The sequence below is a fragment of the Leptodactylus fuscus genome, chromosome 9 (genome assembly GCF_031893055.1).
Source record: "Leptodactylus fuscus isolate aLepFus1 chromosome 9, aLepFus1.hap2, whole genome shotgun sequence".
Lineage (NCBI taxonomy): Eukaryota > Metazoa > Chordata > Amphibia > Anura > Leptodactylidae > Leptodactylus > Leptodactylus fuscus.
The window spans coordinates 71,025,461-71,041,234 of NC_134273.1; the positions used below are offsets into that span (position 1 = coordinate 71,025,461).

The 15,774-nt window shown below is 43.3% G+C and overlaps 1 protein-coding gene and 1 pseudogene across 1 annotated transcript in view; both read right to left on the minus strand.

The window, feature by feature from the left end:
• BCAR3 (BCAR3 adaptor protein, NSP family member) overlaps positions 1 to 6,221 on the minus strand; it is a 72,773-nt gene extending 66,552 nt beyond the window's left edge. Inside the window, exon 1 of the mRNA XM_075286554.1 lies at positions 6,042 to 6,221. The gene's annotated coding sequence lies outside the window, so the exon portion shown is untranslated. The remainder of the gene's footprint in view (positions 1 to 6,041) is intronic.
• A 3,989-nt stretch (positions 6,222 to 10,210) lies between these two features.
• LOC142218980 (U1 spliceosomal RNA) lies at positions 10,211 to 10,359 on the minus strand (annotated as a pseudogene).
• Between the last annotated feature and the right edge of the window lie 5,415 nt (positions 10,360 to 15,774).

Below are 15,774 nucleotides of genomic sequence, written 5' to 3' on the forward strand. Positions count from 1 at the left end.
GACACTGAGGGCAGAGATGGAGAGGACGACATGACACTGGGGGCAGAGATGGAGAGGACGGCATGACACTGGGGGCAGAGATGGAGAGGACAGCATGACACTGGGGCAGATGAAGGAGGGGACGGCATGACACTGGGGCAGATGAAGGAGGGGACGGCATGACACTGGGGGCAGAGATGGAGAGGACGGCATGACACTGGGGGCAGAGATGGAGGACATGAATCTGGGGGCAGAGATGGAGAGGACGGCATGACACTGGGGGCAGAGATGGAGAGGACAGCATGACACTGGGGCAGATGAAGGAGGGGATGGCATGACACTGGGGCAGATGAAGGAGGGGACGGCATGACACTGGGGCAGTTGAAGGAGGGGACGGCATGACACTGGGGGCAGAGATGGAGAGGACGGCATGACACTGGGGGCAGAGATGGAGGACATGAATCTGGGGGCAGAGATGGAGGGGACATGAATCTGGGGGCAGAGATGGAGGGGACATGAATCTGGGGGCAGAGATGGAGGGACATGAATCTGGGGGCAGAGATGGAGAGGACATGAATCTGGGGGCAGAGATGGAAGGGGGACATGAAACTGGGGGCAGATGAAGGGTGTATATGAAACTGGGGGAGAGATAGAGGAGGAACATATAATTTACAGGTGACTGTAGGAGGATTATACTGTGTGCGGGCACATGAAAAATTAATGAGTGGGTGGAGTCAACACAAAAGTGGGCGGGGCTAAATTTTCAGCGTGCGCCGCACATTTTGTCCCTCTTTCAGTTCTTCAAAAGTCGGGAGGTATGCACTTCTATTCCTGACAACATTCTTACTTTGTAGCATTTTTTCCATTCCTGCCAAAAATGTTTACATAGTTCTGTATATATGGTGTCTTCACAGACGTCTTTTAGCTAGATATACACCTGAAAGATCCCCATGAGTTGTGCCCCATGGTAGACTCAGCTCCACTACATCTATACATGAGGCTGATCTCGTATCGGAGAGGTTCGCTGAGAACGACAATGCAACCAATGTGACCAAACTCAAGACACAACGTTCCATTCATGTCAAAAGAACAATGCTAGAGAACAATGCTGGCCAGACATTTAGATGCAGCCTACTTGTTCAGGCCTCTCTGACTAAGGCGGCCGGCTGGAATGTGCGTCTCCTCCAACTGTCTCCCAACTGCAGAGCACTACCAGCCCCTACCAGAGACTTGGTAAGCCAACAATAAGCCAGATGGCCCCGGCAATGCCCTGTAAAGGGACAAACTTCAAATGCATTTCTAGCACAAAAGGGCATTTGAGCACACACAGACGGGCGCACTAAAACCTTCTACAAGCAGCCACTCCTGCTTAACAGAACGTCCTCTGTATTCCAAGTGAAATGCATATGCTAAAGGTGCCAACATGCTCATTAGTACAACCGCACAACTATTGATGCAGCAGCATAGCGGAAGGATTACAAGCAGCCTGGGTGGTGGTGAGGTCCCTTCTCTAAATAATGGGGCGCTTAGAGATCCTCTGTTAGGAGCTATTTCACACTTGATTAAAGGGCAGAACGTGAGGCTAAATAAGATCTGATGCCCTATCATATATAATACAATGGACACTGTATAGCACGTTCATAAAGGTAGTCAGCGTGTAACTAGTAACCAAGGGGGCTCATAGCAAAAACTGCAATGGGGCCCCACTCTATCATGGTCACCTTAAACAGCAAGTTCAGAAATAGAATACTGTGGGGTTATTTGGGCATCCTTTACACATTTTACAATACAGATAATGCACACCGTGATGTCACAGTACCAAGATAATACACACAGTGATGTCATAGTAGCAATATAATACACACAGTGATGTCACAGTACCAAGATAATACACACAGTGATGTCACAGTACAGGATAATACACACAGTGATGTCACAGTACAGAGATAATACACACAGTGATGTCACAGTACAGGATAATACACATAGTGATGTCACAGTACAGGATAATACACACAGTGATGTCACAGTACAGGATAATACACACAGTGATGTCACAGTACAGAGGTAATACACACAGTGATGTCACAGTACAGAGATAATACACACAGTGATGTCACAGTACAGGGATAATACACACAGTGATGTCACAATACAGGGATAATACACACAGTGATGTCACAGTACAGGGATAATACACACAGTGATGTCACAGTACCAATATAATGCACACAGTGATGTCACAGTACCAAGATAATACACACAGTGATGTCACAGTACCAATATAATGCACATAGTGATGTCACAGTACCAAGATAATGCACACAGTGATGTCACAGTACCAATATAATGCACATAGTGATGTCACAGTACCAAGATAAGGCACACTGTGATGTCACAGTATCAAGATAATGTACATAGTGATGTCACAGTACCAGGAAATGCACACCGTGATGTCACAGTACCAAGATATGCCCACAGTGATGTCACAGTACTGTCACTAGGTCTGAAAAGCCCAGTGATATACATCATCTGATGTCACCCTGAACACTTTAATTTTTGATCTGAATCCATGCAGTCATCTGTTTAGTTATTCCAAAGTTATAAGCCCTCTTAGTGTTGCTGCAAATTAGGATATCCTAGCCAAGTGGGTGGTAACACTGCATGATATACAGCACAGAGACCCTGTCCCCAGAGAAACCGCAGTGTTACCACCCACTCGGCTAGTATACCCTAAATTGCAACAACATTAAAGGGTTTATAACTTTGGAATGGCCGAATGGATTTGGATAAACAAAACTGCTCAGAGTGACAGATCACGTACAGTATATTATTAGGTTTTTCAGACCTGGTACAGGTCCTCTTTAAAGCACTAAAAAGGTCATACAGATATCCCCTCAAGCTTCTATGGGGCCGGTGGATGTTGCTAGGTGGTGAGATCCTATGCACACAAGGTAGCAAACAAGGATTTGGAGGATTAAAGTTGTTTTCCCACAAATAACATTTCTAACCTATTTACAAGATGAGTGATAAATGAGTGATGCTGAGACCTCCATGATCACCAGAATACGCCCCCTTTTCTCCTTACTGTATGACCACAGGGGTTGCGGAGTGGCTACTACACCATGTAAAGTACATGAGGATGGCTCTCTCCATGAGTCTCATATGTTTTGAATGGAACAACAGTGTACATGTCTGACCGCCAACCCATTCAAGCTCCATCTCACTCATTGTTTAGGGGCTCAGGATCGGAGGGACCCCCAGCAAACACACATTTATCAAACCCTGTGTAGGCAACAGCTGCCTGCATAGCTGAAAGTGCAAAATGAGCGCCCAACGTCTCCCTAACCCCAGTATGGGACAAGCAGCAGCATCCAGGATGGCGTTGGTCATCTGATGTTAACGCTGGGAATGTAAGGATTCTGGCACTCCTAAGAACGCCACTTACACTGCTTAAAAATACTTGCTTAGGAACAAGTGCTTCACAAATGTGTTATCCATTATCAGGTTCTCCAATAAACATAAGAATAAAACTAAACTAAGAATGTGCATGAACGAAAAGAAGTTGTGTAGCTTAGGTTTTTGTGTTTTCATTCCTGGTTGGCTATGAAGAGGCAGCTTGTACTATGAAGGAGGAAAAGGACTGATATGTATGAGAACGCTGCAGAAAACAAGGTCATATAGTCTGGTCTCCAGTAATCCTGTGATTTGTATACAGAAGGAAATACATATATATATTTGTGAGTTTATATGAGTCACTGGGGCGAATTTATTAAGATTGGCATTACGTACGTCAGTCTTGCCCATGTGCCAGAATGGAGGTCTACACTAGTCAAGAACCCCCATACAATTCTGTATAACCCACGCTAGAATACTGGACCACATTGCCCACCATCACCCACCCGATTCTAACCCACATTCACTGAAAGAGGTGAGCAAGGCACAGAATGGGGGATGTGGCTCATCTTTGGTGCAAGAGTCTGGTACGATGCCAATCGTAGTCACTGCTGTCATCCTGAATATTTTGCTAATTTGTTTATCCCAATCCAAGATATAAGCCATCTAATACATTTAAGATATTAGAGTATATTAGCCAAGTGGGCGGTAACACTGCTCGGCATAGACCACACAGAGAAACCTCTAGGACTGAGATAGTCCTGCTCAGGGCACTACTGTGGCTTGTGACTCATTAGTGACACCTACTGACAGCAGACAGGTTCTACCTGTATAGTAAAACATAATATATAGCCACTTACAGTATATGGTCTGTTATATGGACACAAATAGGGCCACTGAAACTAAAAGCTGCATGTACAGTATAAGACACTTCCCAATTCATTGACGCCTGTTGTGTCATTATTGAACATTTTAAGTCATTTCTTCAGAAATTAGAAAAAGGGAAGAGTTTCTGCCCATCCTAAGATTACACAGACATCCTACTCATGGCAAAGTCATTTCCACTGTGTTAACTCTAAAAACCTGCTCTTGTGCACTTATATGTATTGAACAATATTGTTAATATCAGGGAATCTTCTAATAAATGATAGTTAGAGGAAAAGAGCCTAGGCTAGGATTACATGGCGACTTTCTCCATGACTCCCATTATGCGACCAACAATCTATGACTTCTTCGCTAATGTAAGTGAATGGAGTTACGTTGCAATCCTTAGGGTGCTGCAACTACAACTTCCAGCAGTGCTTGATCTTTACTGCGACCAGAAGTCTCAGCTGCAGCATCTTGGGGGTTGCAATGTGACTCCATTCACTTACCTTAGTGAACGAGTTGCAGGGCCACAGGCAATCTTTGGTCACACAAGGGGAGTTGTAGCCAAAGTCTTGGTGTAGCCATAGCCTTAAGCAATTCTTGATCAGATCAATTGCTGGCCATGCATGGTACAATAATGTGCTTGATGCTTGCATTGCTCCAGTTACTTCCAGTTGGCCACTGGCTACCAACTTTGGCTTAGACATTTGTCCACACGTAGAGGTTTCAGTAAACACATAAAACCTTGGGGGGTCAGTTGGTAAACGTTGCTGACAGTGCTGGGCTGGGATCTGCCTTCATCTCACTATGAAGGTCATGATAAACTGGAACACCAACTGAGTCTCATTTGCTAATGTACATAGTAGCGATGAGCAGAGAATACATCACAGCTGTCAGAGGCAATGAAGTCACAGAGGACAGAGCCACAAAGCTGAACTTTTGGAAATTAAATTGGTACAACTAAATATTCGCTGCGACAGATATAGAGAATTGTCCTTATTCCAAACCCTCTGTGGCCTGTTCATACTGAACACTATTGTGCATGTACTACTTACATGGCTCATCATGCTAAACCATCATGAATATAGAAGCAGTGATACATTATCCTCCTAGAAATATTGTTACATACACTTTATATCGTCCACATTATCTGTATCATTCCAGTCACATGAAACATTGTATCCATCAGTAATAGAAATAAACATAGTCTATAGTACGAGCCAATGACTAACCGAGCAGATGAGAAGCCAATGAATATACAATATAAAATTGCAGGTAACATGACCCAGTTCCTTATCAGAAATTCTCCTGAGATCAGTAAACTGTAATATATCTGTATTATCTCTATGTAGAGTTTGCAAATTCCAATCTTTATGGTGGGAGCAGAGTACATATCCCTAGGTGACTTCAAAGCATTATATGTGTAGCCTCAAGAATAACCCGGAGGTGACAGACCTGAGTCTCTGAGGAGCCATTTATGGGTCTAATAGAAAATTAAGATTACGCCACTTGAATCGCCATATATCCATCCGTCATAGTTACATAGAGGTGACAGAGAAGTCATTACATTATTATGTTATATTAATTGTAATTATCAGCATTATTGTTTTATAATCTTAATAATTATTACATTCAATAAGAAGTTTAAAAGAGATCACAGCCTTGCGCCTTGTATTAAGTGCCGTATATATTGCTATATATGACTTATGGCAAGGTTCTGCAGTTTTCTAATGTAACTTGCCTTATGCGAACAACCCCTAAGTGCAAGTTAAAGGGACAGAAGCCATATAGTGACTTACCTGTGTGTCTATGATGTGACTCTGTTATCCGGCCAGCATAATGTACAGTCCAGGTCCGGTATGGTAACGTCAGTGCTGTTCAGCAGTATTCACACATTCTCCAGTCCAGATCCAGCAGCTAGATCCCCAGGCAGCTCTGACTACAGACAGCAGCAGCTCAGGGCAGGCTCAGTACTTGGCAGCCACTCCCCTGCCCTGCCTGTGTATAGTGTGATGGGGAGCCTGGGGCTTTTCATTTACATGAGATGACCCAGCTCTGCCCTACACTACACAGGGCATTACACTTTGACTGTCCATTGTCCAGCTGCTGACCTGCAGGAGCTTACTTGTGTTTGTTTGTGTATGTGCACAGATACTTGTTACAGAGGTTACATGTAAAGCAAGGAGAAGATAAGAAACCTTCAGGACATGGGAAAATAGCAAACTGTGCAAACGAAATATAAGCTGGAAGTCGAGTGTCTACAAACTTTACAGGACTGCGCTCCAACTGACAACCAGAAATATTGTTTATATGACTGCATGGGACCCTAAACGGATTAAGGAACACTTACCTGAAACATATATATTTATATATAAAATTAAAGTGCTATAAACTGTCCATATAGTTGAAAAAATGAAACTGTCCAATGCAAAGGTGAGAAAGGAACAGGCAAATAAATTCTTCCTGGTGGAAAATGGTAACTGATAAGGCCCTGTACCCGGCAAGGCAGCCCCGTTAAGGCAACGTCATAGTACCCCTTCCAACCTATGGAAAGCTGAGTAAGGCTAAGACCCCACAGGACGGCACACAGCACTAAAGCGCTGCGGGAAAAACTGCGGTGGGAATGCATTGCAGTTCTTCTCGCAGCGCTTTAAACAGAAAGTTTGACTTTCTGTTGCAATTATACCTATGGGGAAACCGCCTGCATTTTTGTAGGTATAATTGAGATGCTGAGATTTCCAAAACCGTGCCAGTTTTGGAAATCCCGGCATGTCCACACGGCGGTTTTTACTGCAAAGTGGGCATGGGATTCAATAGAATCCCATCTATTTTGCCTGTACTGTAAAATGCCGCTATTTTTCCCACGCGTTTCCACCATGGCGTTTCTGTCTCATGGGGCCCCAGGCTAAGGGCTCATTCACACGACATGGTATTAACAGACAGCACACGGCCCCATAGATTTTTAATGGATCTATTCACATGACTGTTTTAAAAGTCCATGTAAATGATACAAAAAAACAAAAAACGGAACAAGTCTTATCTCAGGCCGAGTTCACAGATCCCTCAATAGACTCAAGTCTCTAAAAGAACCTTGAAATCAGATTATCTGTAGGTGCGCACTCAGCCGTGAAAAAGTACTTTTATCACAGCTGAGTGCAGGGCGCCATTGTGTGAATTTAGCTTAACAATGTTTTCACTGGGGCCCCCAGAATGACAAATGTGCCCATTGTTATCTTCTTCCTCACAATTATGAAGCCTATATAGGTGGTCAGCCATATTTTCTAGAAAAAGATGCAAAAAATTACAGAAGGGGGCAATGTAACAAGGAGTTATAATACATGGAGATTATTTTAGGGGCCAAAGCCCGACATAGCGAGCCACAGTCTTTGTGGGGAAAAATGTGGCATACACTTTGCTGATACTGTAAACCGCTGCGGTTTTTGCAGCGGTGTATACGTCATGTTGGGCCCTGGCCTTAAGGACGCTTTCACACTGTCTGTTTTGCAGACTACACAGAACATTGTACGTTGTAGATTCTGTGTGATATCTGTGACTGATTCATGTGCCATCCGTGTATTATCTGTTTTATTTGCAATACTTTCACTGACCCATAGACTTCAATATCTCCGGAGACGATACCACAATTTTTTTCTTCTCTTGATCTATTTGTGAAAAACAATGGGTGTGTGAATGGTCCTATTTACTATTAGGAGTCCGTATAATATCCAATTTTTTCACAGATAGCGCACAAACAGAAAAGTAGCTAAGCTACATTCACATGAATGGCAAGAATGACCATGTGACGGCATTTTTTTTTTTTTGTAGCAGCCATGTTTAGAACACATTGAATTACTATCTTGGCAGATTAAAGTCTTACGTTGATCCAGTCCAGTAGGATGGCTTACACACCTTAATGCTAGGTTCACACTGGCGTTGGCCTGTCTGTTGTTCTGGTGCATCAGAGAACCAGAACAATGGACAGGCAGGATTACATACAGAGACCACATTTACTCTAACGGATCCAACGTTAAAAAAATTAAATCGGCAGAGGAAAGAGTCTTCCATGTCGGACTTTTTCAGCCACTAATTTCAGGCAGTCATTGCGATGGAGACTCAGGCGCAGATGGAAACTAAGCCTAACCAGGTTATACAAGCACCCGCTTGTTGGTCGGCTGATGGGCAGTACAGTACACAGGGCAATTACCTGCAATGAGCGCTCCTAGGAATGTTTGTTCCCAATAACGGCCCTGAATATTAGGTTGTCTATAGGGCCTTAAGATATGCAAATACCAAAGTATTATTCTAGCCAAACATTCCATTTTATATTGTCCTCATATTGGCCGTTCTCAGGTCTAATACAATATGGCCTCAACGCCAACAAACAAAATTCTTACAGCTCATATAGTCACATTGTCAACATTTTAATTAAGCGATTATTGAAAAGAGAAAAATAAAGAGACTTTATGTATTGATTTGGGGTTTTTTAAAGGGGTTTTCCTGGAACATAATATTAATGGCCCATTATTTGGACAATCCAATATCAGATGAGTGGAGGTCCAGCTCTGGGTATCCCCTCCAATCCTATAAACCTTAGATAGCTGTCAATCAAATGTTCGTTCAGCCAATAGCCTTCTCTCCGGACTACCCCATACACATCCACGATCGGGTCCACCAAGTGTGCACATGCAAAACATGGAGAGAGGGGAGAAAGCTGCTGCCAAATACCTCTGGGGGAGGTTTATCTCCTAAATTAGAACAAAAGGATAGGAGGTTCTCAATTCTACTCTCTCCTGGACGTCATCTATTGGGGGGAGAGTTGGGAAGCCCTTATATTGTTTGCAGGATTTGGCTGACTATGACCTAATGTGTGCGGGAGCCATTAGGTAGTCCGCCAGCTATATAAGTGACTCGGACTGCTTTACCCATCCCCCATTGCTTGCACACTGATGCTTGCACAAGCAGCTCACCAGGAAGCCAAGGCACTTAGAGGATTTTCCCTAAATGAAAAGTAGCGACTACCACCAGATTATTTTATTCACATGATATTATGTTAAACATTGTTTATTTATTTTATTTTATTATTTATTTTCCAAGTCACTACCTAGATTAAAAAAAATAAATAAAAATTGCTATATAGTGCCTTTTTTTTTTTTTTTTTTTTAAAGGGGACATTTTTATACAAAACAAAAATCAAAAAGTTTCTGTCTTTAAGTCTATCGTGAGCAACACGCTCTCTGAAACTCACAAAACATTGCATTCCTCAATACGGGGATGTGTCCTATACTGGGGGCTACACCAATGGCTGTCAATTCCCTGGTTGTGATGAGTGTGATGTATTTCTGCCCGGGGTGATATCTGTCATACATCGCTGTGCAGGCAGCCACATGAGAAGTTTGCTTCATTGTGATTCTCATTGCTATGGGCAGTGTGACATCTTTCATGCACTTGTCACCCTCTAGTAAACCATGTAAGACTTCACAAACGAGTGAAAAGCTGCAAAATGACTCTATTGCAAGTTTCCTGAATCTTAGCGGACATTTCACTCAACATGTGCAATGAAACCTCATTACGGTTCCAAAGTCATGCCTTGGGATAACTGAGAAACAGAACGTCCAGGATCGGCATTACTCCTCATATATGGGAATTTACCTGCTGGTCTTTGGGTCTCCCTCGACCTTCTCCATATTTGTAGTGTTGGATATTCTACTTAGTAATACTCCACACTAGCTCTCGAATGTAGATTTATAACCAGTCCGACCAATCTGATAAATGAAATTGGTCTAAGGGTACATACACTGGTCAATGATCGTCACTTAGTGTTTTACCTAAAGGGTCCTAACTTAAAGTATTTTTCCCAAAATTGTAATATAAATTTAGTAGAGAACTGACACCCAAGCAGTTGTTTGATGAAACCACAACATTCACCAAAGTATGGCATCATACACTGTGTAGATTGTGTATTTTTAATCAGGGGAAAGTGCAAAGGCAGCCCCCCACTACCATAAATTTTGCAGTTGAGTTTCCCGCATTCGGGGAAACCACCAGGGTCAATCCATCAAAAGTGCAATAGGAACACCATCTATTCGATTGTGCATTGTTCCCCTGCCCGGTAAGTATACACTGTGTAGTTAGTGTGCTTGGTATTGCAACTCAGACTGAAAAGTAAAGTTATGATCTCTCACGATCTATGAAAAGCCAATTGTCCGCTTCATACACTAAATCCTGCTTCCTCATCATACTAATGTGCTAAAAAACAGCAGAGAGTCCAGTGCCAGCGTCACTCTCTATCACCAGCCATCCCGGCGCGCCTCACTTGTTAGCAGAGCTAAAATAGAGAAGGTGTGGTGGCATGTCATTGATGGCACTTGACATATACAGCTTTGCCTCTTGGATGTGATAGGAATACACCCTCTTGTGCCATTTTGTTATATTTTAGGAAGCTCTTGAAATGTCTGTTAGTGCTACTAATGGGTTAACAAATGCACCCATATATCTTTTAGTGTGCTTTGAGTGATTTCTGGGTGTCTCTGGGAGCTGCTGGTATCTCTACTTCTGTTTACATCCTTGCTGTCCTCCCCATACACCCCCTCCCTGTCTCTCTAGCTATCCTGGGCCCTTCCCTACCTACTCAGCCCAACCCCCGACACATCTTCCGGCTCCTTCTGCACTGCTCCTGTACTCCTCCTTCTCAGCGGCGATGATCCCTTACATGCGTAGATGCACAATAGAGGTGAATTATCACTGGCGGCGTGAACAGTGAAGAAGAGCGACATGCTTGAGCTCAATCTTGGACAGTCACTTTAAAATATTTTCATAATCCTTCATACTTTGTCCCTAGGAATGGCTCTGATCCCCACAAGGTCAGTCGAGACAACTGCCTGTCTATGGCGGCCATAGGAAGTGAATGGTCATTGCTATTGTGTGTGTTATCCTTCGTTCCATTCTTATTATAAGACGCTATAGCATTCATGTACTTGTAAGACCATTTGTGTAAAAGCAATCAACTTTCCGAAAGAACGGAACGGTGTGTGGCCACGGAGCGTCTACTGTCCAAACCAAGTCATTGTGTCTCTATCATTTACAAGTGAATGAAACACAAATTGGGACATAAAGTAACAATATCCTCTTTAGTCTTTAGTCTGTTTTTATGACAGAGCTATTGATAATCTGAGGACAAGACCAGCCATGCCGAAACAAAGACAGTAGGACGAGTTCTAGGATGAGGCACAATACAAGGATTATGTATTGTGAGGGGGGGGGGTCTGTCCCTAATGAGAGTTCAGTGTGTGCAGACATTAGATCACTGACAAACCACAGCTCCAAGTCCCGGTTTTATGGCGGATCCATCATGACAAATGCTTAGTGTGCTGCCATATGTTACAGTATGCTGCTCTTCGTAACCTCCCTCTTGGAGCTGGACAAACTCTGGACGTATCTCTAAGGTGTAATATTTTTCTGTAATTAAAAATGCTCAAAAATCTGAATAAATGGTCATCCCCATATGACGAATGAATGTAATATCATTGGCCAATGACCCTGGAGAAAAAGCCTTTTAAACCTAAACTTGAACATTGTGGGAAATGCAAGAAAACAGAACGGCAAAAATCATCTTCTTATATTACGGATTGTGTCAATTTTTGCAATTTTTGCAATTTTTGCGTTTGGGTTTCCATTCAGGGACTCTGCTTGGGGACCCCCCCCCCCAAACGGAAACCTATACGCATTAAAAAACGGTTACCTGGGAAACCTGTAGACCCCATAGACTATAATGGGGTGCGTGTGGTTTCCACTCGGTTTCCATATTTGTGGCCTTCACAAATATTTGCAAAATAAATCTTGCAAGGTTTGCCCATCTTTAGCAGAGACCACCCACTCAACAGAGTCTATTTAATGGATCAAGCTCCAAAACTAACGGCATTGATTGCTCGGGAATGGTGGGGGCTAGTGGAAAAATTCCAACTGTGCCGGATAAAGGATACAAAGAACTGGGGGAAGTGAACTGTCTATTTTAATCTCCTACATCCAAGTAGAACTGATCTACACAGTTTGTTTATATATGATCTGGGGTTAAAAGACTTGGGTTGACTTGTATACTTTGTAGCCAAGTAGCTAATCTGCCTTCCAAGCCAAGCTTGTGCTGGTGTAGATTTCTATGGTCGTCGCTCCTGTCTGTATATACCATACCATGTGTACCATGTGTGATGCAAGCATAAAATACATGTACATGATCTTCCAGACTATAGACATTTAGAAGTTTTCCTTCTAATGCCTCCATATGCCTAGATTTGTGTTTGCCGCTGAGATGTGACTTTGTTGTATCCCTCCCCCCCATCACTGTTCATGAAATCATGAAATCTGACTATTGATAATGCAAAGAGATGATCCAAAGAGAGAATTTCACGGCTTTCACCACTTAATACCCTCCTTGTACAAGTGCTTGGGGCAGTCGCTGATGTGTTTCTCAGCATGCACAGCTGCTGGCCATATTTGGGCTCTCACCTCCCTAATGGGTACCTGATACACGAGGAAGAAGAGTGATGTCAGTGAAATAGCCCCAGGATGAGGATGTAAGGAGACCCCCAGGAGCTACAGTTTCGCATGGTGGGAAACAATGGAAAATCAGTAAGGAAAGTTTATTGAAAAGTTTGCCCAAGTTTCTGCCTTTGTTATATATCCAGAAAACCAATTAATGGTAGCCGTATATTATAGTAGACTAGCCTACGGTATGATTCACATTGTGTAAGAACCAATTATTACATCTCACAGGCGGACGCTTTACTCGGGATTTGGTTTATAGCTGAGAAACTCACACAAGGAACCGTATTTCCTATCCATAAGTCTTACAAGAAATATCGCCACTTACAGCTTTACGACTGCATCGAGTTAGGTCTTCCCAGTAATAGAAAGGCAGAACTTCTTGGACATATGGAAATATAAGATAAGATAAGATAATCCTTTAATAGTCCCACCTTGGGGAAATTTCAGCGTGTTACAGCAGCATAGTAATACAGATACAGGATAATACAGAGTAATATGTTACAGACGTAGACACAGATAAGCTGAGAAGAGAAGATATACTAGGAGTCCATGGCAGCTAAGGAAAAACAGAAGAGAAAGAGGAAGACCTCATGGTCATCCTCATAATCATTAGTTCTCTGTGCGGAGAGCTCTTCGTTTGGTCTGATGTAGATTATACAGCCTGGTCGCGGTTGGAAGGAAGGACCTGCGATAGCGCTCCTTCTCACACTTGGGGTGAAGCAGACGGTCGCTTACAGTGCTGCCAAGTCCCATCAGGGTCCCATACATGGGGTGGGATTTGTTCCCCCGCATGGAGGTCACCACAGACAGTATCCTTCTGTCACCCACCACCTGTACTGGGTCCAAGGGGCTCCCCAGGACAGAGCTGGCCCTCCTGATCAGCCTGTCAAGTCTATTTCTGTCCCTGGTTGATATACTGCTTCCCCAGCAGGCCACACCGAAAAAGATGGCTGAGGCAACCACAGAGTTGAAGAAGGCCCTAAGAAGTGTCCCCTGGACTCCGAAGGCCCTCAGCCTCCTGAGCAGGTAGAGTCTGCTGTGGCCCTTTCTGTGCAGCGCCTCCAGGTGATCAGCCCAGTCTAGTTTGTTATTGAGGAGCACGCCCAGGTACTTATAGGTCCTGACTATCTCAATACATGTTCCTTGGATCTCCACCGGGGTCGGAGCACTTCTCCATTTGCTAAAGTCCACCACCATCTCCTTGGTCTTCCCAGCATTAATCCTGAGCTGGTTCTGCTGGCACCATTCAACAAAATCCCGGTTTAAGTCTCTGTATTCCCTATCGTCGCCATCAGTGATAAGGCCGACTATAGCAGAGTCATCGGAGTACTTCTGTAAGTAACAGCTGGATGAGTTGTGCCTGAAGTCAGCAGTGTACAGTGTGAAGAGGAATGGGGCAAGAACTGTACCTTGAGGTGCCCCCGTACTACAGATCACAGTGTCAGACACACAGTCCTGGGCTCTCACATACTGAGGGCGGTTTGTCAGGTAGTCTAGGATCCAGTTGGACAGGTGATGGTCCACACCACCAAGGTTCAGCTTCTCCCTCAGTAGCCCTGGCTGAATGGTGTTGAACGCACAGATCACTCCTAACTCTAGCCATTGTGATACCATGTTATCTCCTATTCCAGGTTATATAGTGTTATAGGGTTCAGTCTCTAATGGTGGTGGTGGAGGTAACATTGTATGGATCCTCATATCTATGCACAACATATTACCTAAAGGAAGACTGAAGAGTCCACAGGAGCAAGTGAACGCAGTGGAGACAGCGGGGAAACGGACTCCAGACAGTGCCTACATTTACTATGACTGGTATATCCTAAACCTGTCCAAGTAAAGATGATATTTGGAGTCATTTCCATGAAATTTCTTAAAAGGCGCAGGCATCTTCATAAAGAGAATCACATGTATGTCTGTTACGTACAAGTGAATGGGATTGAACTTTACCCAACCACCATATGGTTCCTATACATGGCCGCAACAGGCACTTGAGCCACTGCAATTCTTTTTTTTTTTAATATAGATTGTGAGCCCCATACAGGGATCACGCAAACATGCGGAGAACATACAAACTCCTTACAGATGTTGTTCCTGGCGGGATTTGAACCCAGGACTCCAGCACTGCAAGGCTGCAGTGCTAACCACTGAGCGACCACGTTGCCTGAAAGGCCACTGCAATTCTGACCCGACCAGTGGCGGCATAGGATAGAACAGGGGATTAATTATCCTTGACACCCTGTTAAAATCTAACATATTGCAGTTCCTTTATCTGAATTTCTATGTGACTTATAGATACACATAAAAAGAAATGATGACAACAAACACTTCTCTTCTACATCTCTGTATATAATTCTGAACAATTAACCCCGTATAATTACCTTCCCACAGGATTCCCATAACTTATTATCATTATTGTGATGCCTTTCTAATAAAATATAGAAAATATCTACATGCCCCAAGGTCACGGCAACAAGATTCGCAAGAACAAAGTCTATCACATGTTTGGGTTGGAAGTGTATTAAAAACCTTATATGCTGTAATCTGCTACAGGAGACAAGTAGCGACATGATATCTCCAACAGTAGAAACATAAAGCAGTCATCACATCACCCGAAATGTGCTGCTATAAACGTGCAAAAATAGGCAAATCACTAATAATAAACCAGCAAAAATTCTATGTCTTTATCATTTTTTTGACCTGACCCCGCGGTATCTCTGTCGAAATAACAGACCTGACAAAATCAAATTCTAAGGGACATAACAAATCCCACTAAAATCAATTTAGCAGGTTTTTGATGAGTCCATTGTTAACATTTGGACACTGACAACAGTCATGTGAACGCCCCCTTTACTCCCATATCGGAAAGAGAACTGAACGATATAATTCTCACTATATAACAATACAAAGCACATGGTAGCGGGAAATCGGTGATCAGATACTGATACGAGGTAGAAAATCCTACAGAAGGTATTTAGCGGTACATTATCACAGCAC